At 65.4% G+C, this 7,841-nt stretch overlaps 1 pseudogene; it reads left to right on the top strand.

Moving 5' to 3' along the window:
- Window positions 1-339: 339 nt before the first annotated feature.
- Window positions 340-7,841, top strand: part of LOC112125318 — an 11,026-nt pseudogene continuing 3,524 nt past the window's right edge.

The following is a 7,841-nucleotide window of genomic DNA, read 5'->3' as shown; positions in this document are numbered from 1 at the left end:
GAGCCGGTGCTGATGCCGGATCCCACGTCCCCGTCGTCCCCCCCCCGTGTCCCAGGGGCTGCAGGGGCCGGTAAACCTGTCCTGCCTGAGCACAGCCCCAGGGCTGCTTCGGCCCAGGGCCAGACAGATGGATGCGTGAGGGAATGTCTTGGCAAGGGCTGGGTGCCAGGACTCCTGGGTTCTATCTACGGCTCTGAGTGGGGTTTAGTGGGTAGAGCAGGGGGGCTGAGAGCCAGGACTCCTGGGTTCTGTCCCCAGCTCAGGGAGGGGAGTGGTGCCTAGTGGGTAGAGCGGGGGGGGGGGGGGGGGCTGGATCCGCTCAGTCTCTGACACCTCCCCCCCGCCAGGCCTGCATTGACGAGAACCTGGAGGTGGTGCAGTTCCTGGTGGAGAATGGAGCTGACGTGAACCAGGCGGACAATGAGGGCTGGACGCCCCTGCATGTTGCTGCCTCCTGCAGCTACAAGGAGATCGCCCAGTGAGTGGGGCAGGGAGTGGGGGGGGGTGGTCAGGCCCATGGGAACATCTACCCCATTATCTCACCCCCTCCCTGCCCCCGGATCAGAGCCATGGGCCTATCTACCCCAGTATCCTGCCTCCGCCCTGCCCCTCAGATCAGCCCCACGAGCCCACCTCCCCCGGTATCCCCCCCCCCCCCCCCCCCCCCCCCCCCCCCCGGATCAGAGCCACGGGCCCATCTACCCTGGTATCCTGCCTCCGCCCTGCCCCTGGGTCAGCCCCATGGGCCCATCTCCCCTGGTTTCCCTCCCCACCCCCCAGGCCAGACCCACAGGCCCCAGTCACAACCCCCTGAATTCACACTGGGCTGGACGTGCCCGGAGGTCGGATCTGTGCAGGGGGCGGGAGAACCAGGCTCCGTGGGTGGGTGCGTTTGTCTGATCGTGGGGTGCGGGAGGGACCCCGCCTGTCTGGGCAAGTGCAGGGTGAGCTCTATGTGGGTGCCCCCCGGCGGAGGGTGGGGCAGGGGGCTCTGGGCATAAGGAGAAACTGCCCCCTGTGGGCAGCCGGGTCTTTCCTCTCCCACCTGCCCGCGCTGCTAGTCCCATAGGTCAGTTGCTGGGATCCCGGCCACACACTGACCCCTAATCCCCCCTACGTCCCGTAATCCCTGTCACATGGCGCTAATCCCTGGTCACGTGCTGCATAATCCCCCTCCATGGGCCGAAGAGACCCGGGCCCCCCCCCCCTGCCCTGACCCCCCCCCCCCACGAGTTCCAGTCTCCCCCCAGCTCCGATCCCCACCCTGCCCTGAACAACCTCCCCCCACAGCTGTGAGCACCACCTCATTGCTCCCCTGCGACCATCCCCCCCGCTCACCCCATGCCCCCCCACCAATTTCCTGCTCCTCCCCACAAGTAGGACAGGCGCCTTCTTCTGGGGCCCCCTCCAACTAGGGAAGCTCTTGGGGGCAGAAGCTGGGGTCCTGCAGCCCCCCCAAAGCCAGGGGCTCAGCGCCAGGTCTGCCTGCAGCCTTGTTACTGCAAAGGGATGGAGCCAGGGGAGGGGTGGGGCTGCCCCGTGGCCATGGGGGGCTCCACGGGCCAGAGGGGCCCTCAGGACTGATGCTCTTGCCCGTCCCCAGGTACCTGCTGGCCCACGGCGCGCAGGTGGCGGCGGTGAACAGCGACGGGGAGATTCCCCTGGATATCGCCGAGGACGATGGCATGGAGGCGCTGCTGCGGGAGGAGATCGCCAAGCGAGGTGCGGGGAGGTGCGGGGCCGCGGGAGGGGGGCGGGGCCCCGGGGCACCCGGCCCCGCCCTCACGCCCAGCCTGTCCCCGCAGGGGTGGACGTGGCGGCCGCCAAGCGGGAGGAGGAGGAGCTGATGCTGCAGGACACGCGCCAGTGGCTGAACGCCGGGCACATCGACGACACGCGCCACCCCAAGACCGGAGCCAGCGCCCTGCATGTGGCCGCCGCCAAGGGCTACATCGAGGTTATGAGGTGAGTGGGGCTGGATGGGAGCCGGCGCCCCCTAGGGGGAAAAGCCCTGTGCCCCATTCCCTGCCCCCTCCCCTCCGCCCGAGCCAGCCAGTCCCCACCCTGGGGCCAGATGGGTGCTGGTGTCCCCCAGAGGGGAAAGGCCCCGTGCCCCATTCCCTGCTCTCCGAGCCAGCCAGTCCCTGCCCTGGGTCCGGATGGGAGCCGGCGCCCCCTAGAGGGGACAGGCCCTGTGTCCCATTCCCTCACCCTTCCCCGAGCCAGCCAGTCCCTGCCCTGGGGATAGATGGGAACCAGCGCCCCCTAGAGGGGACAGGCCCCGTGTCCCAGCCATTCCCCTCTGGTTCGTTCCAGGCATTGCTGTGGGTCCCTGTTGCAAGTTTCCTTCTCGCCCTTGGGCGTCACTGACGACCGGGCTGGCGGAGTTTGTTGTGCTCCCTGCTCTCCTGGCAATTCCGGCCCCCAGTTCCTGCCAGCTCCCGCCCCCGCTGGGCCGGGCTGGGGGAGCCACCTGCCCCCCAGAGGCTCATGGGAGCTGCGTTGGCTGCTGAGTCCCTCCCGCCCAGCCCCCAAGGGTTTGTGCTGCCCCTCCCAGTCCGACCAGCTTGGCAGGTCCGAGGGGCTCCCAGTCCCGCCGGGGGAGCGGAGTCAGCGCATTCGGATTTCCCCCCCCCCTTGCCCCCGCCCATCTCCCAGGGTCAGTTAATAGCCGCCCAGCCCCCCTGGGGACGCAGCTGTGGGTTGGGAGCAGCCGTTCGTGTCCCAGCCCCCGCTCCGCTCCTTCGAGAGAGGTGTGGCCCATGTTTACAGCTGGGGAAACCGAGGCACGGAGGGGCAGTGGCTTGCCCAAGATTAGTGGGGTTAGAAAGGAGTAACCCCCGCCCCCCCCCCCCCCCCCCCCCCCGCTCTAACCCACTAGTCCCCACTCCCCTCCCCAGGCATCCTGACTTCTCTCCCCTCTTCTGCGCAGACTGCTCCTGCAGGCTGGTTATGACCCCAACGTGCAGGACAAGGACGGCTGGACCCCCCTGCACGCGGCGGCCCACTGGGGGGTGGAAGAAGCCTGCCGCCTGCTGGTGGAGCATCTGTGTGACATGGACACCCTCAACAACGTGGTGAGGGGGCGGGATCCCGGGAGGGGGCGGGGCAGCAGGGAAGGGAGAGGGTGGAGATAAGAGAGAGGTGGCAGGGATCTACTGGATCACAGCAGCCTCGGCGCCATAAGAAGTTGGGGGGCAGCGAAGGGACCGGGGGAGGGGGCCTGGAAATGAGCAGCAGCTGCTGGGGAGGGGGCTAGGGGCAGGGTCAAGGGAAGTTTGGGGTCGTGGGGGGGGACAGATGGAGGACTGGGGCTGCTCTCAACCACTCCCCCTTGCTCCCCGCCAGGGCCAGCGGCCGTGCGACCTGGCAGACGAGGACACGCTCAGCCTGCTGGCGGAGCTGCAGAAGAAGCAGGAGGACGTGAGTTAGGGGGCCCCCCCAGCCCTGTTCCCTCTTTCCCCCGCCCCCCCACTCCTGCGCCCCTGCCCCCCAGATCGGGGCAGCACCCGCACTGCTTGGACCTGCCTGTCCATTCGGCAGCACGGCCGGAAAGGGTTAACCCCACGCGGGGATCCTGCTCCGAGGGCGGAGCGTTGGCCAAGACTCCCACTCAGCCGGGTAAGGGGGCAGCCATAATGGGGGGCTGTCCAGCAACCCCCGGCCCTGAGCCCACTGGATCTCCCAGCATCCTCCCTACCTGGTGGGGTTTTCGGGGCAGGGAGGGAAATCACAGGGGTCCCAGGAATACAGCGACGGACCTTCCCCCCCCCCCTTCCCTCCCCAGCTGCGCAGCAAGAAGGAAGCTCACCTGAAGCAGGCGGTGATCGATACCAGCGCGGAGCAGCAGCCTGTGTACAGCGCCAAGCACAGGCGGTGAGTGCGGGAAGCTGCAGGTCGGGAGTGAGGGGCACCGCAGAGCAGGGGGGAGCTCAGGGCAGGAATCGGGGGGCCGCGGGTCGGGAGTGGGGGCACCAGCACCGCAGGAGTCTGGGGGTTCACTTTGAGCTCCCCGCTGCCGCCCAGTAGGGTGGGTGGGGTCAGGCCCCTGGCTCATTTGCCGGCGGGGTGCCTAACGGGCCCCACCCCTGCTGACACCCCCTGTCTCCCCCAGGAGCTCCGTGTGCCGCATGAGCAGCCGGGAGAAGATCTCGGTGCAGGACCAGTCCAAGGAGCGCAAGACTCTGGGCCCCATCGTCCCTGATGAGGAGAACAGCTCCGCCTCCGAGGGGGAGGAGCCGGAGAAACCCACCGGTAGGCGGGGCTTGTGAGCTGGGGCAGGGCCTGGGGCTGATCCAGGAGGGGGATGGTGGGCCCCTTGGGGCAGACTGTGGCGAGAGGTGCCAGGCTGGGTGGGGCTGAATGGGGGGAGAGGGTTATGCCAGGCCCCCGTGTCATCCCAGCTACTCTGTCCTCCCCACAGAGTCCACGAAGCCCCCCCCTCAGGAGAGCAGCGGCTTGAATGGGGTCGCCCTGCCCCCCGTCTCCCCTGCACCAACAGGGCCCAAGGTGAGTCTCCTCCAGCACACACCCGCCCCCCCGGATCCCCATTCCTGTCTGTCCCCCTCCCCCCCCTCCCGGGCTGGATTGTGAGGGGTGCTGACTCCCTCTGGTGGCTCACTTCCCTCATGGGGGCGTGGCTAGAGGGCCTTTGGGGGCGTGGCTTCATGGACAGGTGCCCCCCTGGATTATAGCCAAGTCTTCAGCTTAGTAGTAATACTCCAGTCTAGTTGGTTTTGAGATGGGGGGGGGGTGGGAGCCAGGACTCCTGGGTTCTCTCCCCAGTTTAATGTCCCACCATGTGGATAGACCCTGTCCCATGTGAACTGGGTCTTGATCCCAGCATGCCCCCGTGATCCTGACATTCTCCTGCTCTCCTCATACACTGATTTTCTCCGCCTGTCCGGCTCGTTCTGCAATTCGCTAATTACACCCGAGGGGGTGGAGCTGCCTGGAGGGGGCGGGGCCCAAACCCTACAATCCACCCTCCTTCCTCCCCTCTTACCATTCAGGGGGGCCCTGAAACTGAGCAGCCGGGAACTGGGCTGGGATCTCTCCCTCCACCCCCTCGTCAGCATGATCTAGGGGCCCCAGCCCCACCCCCTCATTGTTCTGGCCCCGCCCCTCCAATTTGGCCACATCTAGATTCTCTTCTATCTCTGCCCTATATTTCTCCCCCCACCCGCACCCCATATTTGTCCTACTGCTCGGATCCTGCCCCCCCCGGCCACCTGCCTTCCCCTTTATCAGTCCCCGCTGGCCTGCCCCTCTCCCACCCTGCCCGCCCCGGACCCCCTGGGGCCGGCACTGTGGCGCCAAAGCCTACGCAAAACGGGCATCATCCTGGTCCCGCAGGGGGGCGAAAAAGCCACAGTGAGGGCCCCCCTCCCCCCGCCCAGCATGAGAGCCTCTGCTCCCTTCCCCTCGGCCGAGGCCTTTCCCAGGGCCTGCGGCGCAGAGGGAGCCGAGCTGTCTCTGGAGAACGGGGTCTGGCTCTCCAGCGGTGTAACGAGTTGGCCAGGCTCAGCCGGCTGACTCTGCTTGCTGTTCATAGGATCACAGGGCCCCAAGCTGGGGGAGACAGAGGGTGGGGATTGAGGGGCCTTGGCAGAGCTGCGGGAAGGGGGGGTCTCTGGTTCTAGACACCTCCCAGCAGCCTCCTCCATCCCTGGTGTCTTCTAGAGAAGCAGCGATTAACTGGTTGGAGTGGGGTCTAGTGGGTCAGAGTGGGGCGACTGGGCACCAGGACTCCTGGGTTCTCTCCCTGGCTCGGGGGGGGGGGGGGGGAGTGGGGTCTAGTGGTTAGAGTGCGGGGGAACTGGGGGGAGTCAGGACTCCTGGGTTCTGTTCCCAGCTCTGGGGGAGGAGAGAAGATGAAACACTGGAGCTCTGTGGAGGGCAGACCTGCCTCTCGGATCCTTTTCTACCTCTCCACAGCCCGCTCCAGTGCACCATGCCCTCCACCATGTTGTTTTTAAGTCTGACCCGCTCCCGTTTGATCTCAGCGATGCTCCAGAAGTTTGATGGGCCAGGGAAGCTCCCCCCCTCCCCCGCGTGGTACCTCTGGGGTACACCTTTGGTTTGCCCGGTTGCTAGCTGCCATGGGGCAGAGAGGCTCCCTGGCTCGGGCCTCGTGCCCTGGCTTCTAATGACGTGTCTGTCATCAAAATCCTGTCATTCCGATTATCTCTGGCTCTGCCCGGCCAGTCGCCACTTGGTTTTCAGCAAGTATCTTGGTATCCATTTGTGCCAGAGGTGCCCACGGTGCACCACCTAAAAGCCAGAATTCCTAGCTCTCCAGGGATACCTAGCTTGGCGTTCTGCTGTCCTTGCTTCGGGAGATATCGGGGTTCAAATACCCCTTCCCCCGTCACAGAGACACCGGGCGATGCTCTGGAACTACTCCATACGAAGCCAGTCAGGAGCCTCCTCTCTCGGGGCAGACTGTCTCCAGGGCAGGAAGCTTCCACAGCTTCGACCTTCCTGGGTCTGACCTCGGAGCATTCAGCCTCCCCGTCCACCCTGTGCGCTTCCCACAGGTGGAGCTCCTGGGGAAGCCAGAGGGCCCTGCCCCCCAATTCTGCAGTCAGACGTGACTCTCAGCCAGCCGGGAAAACAGAAGGTTTATTAGATGACAGGAACATGGTCCAAAACAGAGCTTGTAGGTACAGGAAACAGGACCCCTCGGTCAGGTCCATCTTGGGGGCAGGGAGGCCAGGTCCCGGGTCTGGGCCTCCCTCTCTTTCCCCAGCCAGCTCCAAACTGAAACTCTCCAGCCCCTCCTCTTCCTTAGTCTCTTTCCCGGGCCAGGAGACCACCTGATCTTTGTTCTCCAATACCTTCAGTTGGCACTTTTGCAGAGGAGGGGCCCAGGCCATCAGGAGACAGGGTGTCAGCCATTCTCTCTGCAGACACCATCACACCGGCCCTCTAGGGCTTTGCAATAATGACACCCCCTTATCCCACCACCTACATACTTAAGAAAGGCATAGGGGAAACTGAGGCACCCACACAGTCTTCAGAGAAAACAGCCCCGCATCTAGCCTGGAATCTCGTCCCCGACGGCGTGCGATCTCGCCACCCCTTCTGTGGGAGCCTCCCTTTGGGGTTTAACGCTTGTTTGAGACCCTCGATCGGACCCAGACGGTCCCGGTTCCCACCACGCGGGGGGATATTGAGTTGGCTTTTCTGATTCCTGGAGCTCGGCGGTGATTCGGGCTCGGATCCTGTTCCCGTGGCCCTGCGTACGGGGAGGGTTCACAGCGGGGGTCCCGCCGGCCAATCGAACCCCACCTTACATGGCCAGCGGTGCTGAGATACACTAGGTGGGCGGGGGCCCTTCCGGGGGGACACTTGCTAAGAGGACGCACGTCCCCTTGGCTGGGAAGCGAATAGCTCTGGAGATACAGTAATTGATTATTTTTTCCCCACTAGGGGGCGCTGGCTTCAATCTGTCCCCAGGGCCGGGGGCCTGGTTGGCCCAGGTGGGGGCAGCATCTCCCCGCCCTCCACCCCCACGGCTGTGCATGGCGGGGGGGGTTTCCCCTTCTGCGGGGATCAGACGACTGCCCCCCTTCCCACTCCGGCTAGTTTCTAGCCCACTCCCCTTGCAGTCTGAAATTGACTAGAGATCCCTCTTCTAAGCCCTGTCCCTATATAATTGGGGGGGGGGGGGGGGGCAGGTTGGGGAAGGATACCTGCCTCCCTCCCCCTATGTGATGGGGGGACAGAAGGGGGAAAGGTATCTGCCCCCCCTCTCCTCCGAGCTCCTCCACTCTGCTTCTTACCTGTAGCCTAGCACGCAAGGCGATCGAAGGCCAGTGCGTTTTGGGGGGGGGGGG

Source organism: Terrapene carolina, unplaced genomic scaffold (assembly GCF_002925995.2).
Source record: "Terrapene carolina triunguis isolate 2854851 unplaced genomic scaffold, T_m_triunguis-2.0 Scaffold499, whole genome shotgun sequence".
Classification (NCBI taxonomy): Eukaryota; Metazoa; Chordata; order Testudines; family Emydidae; genus Terrapene; species Terrapene triunguis.
This window is presented reverse-complemented; position numbering and strand designations above follow the sequence as displayed.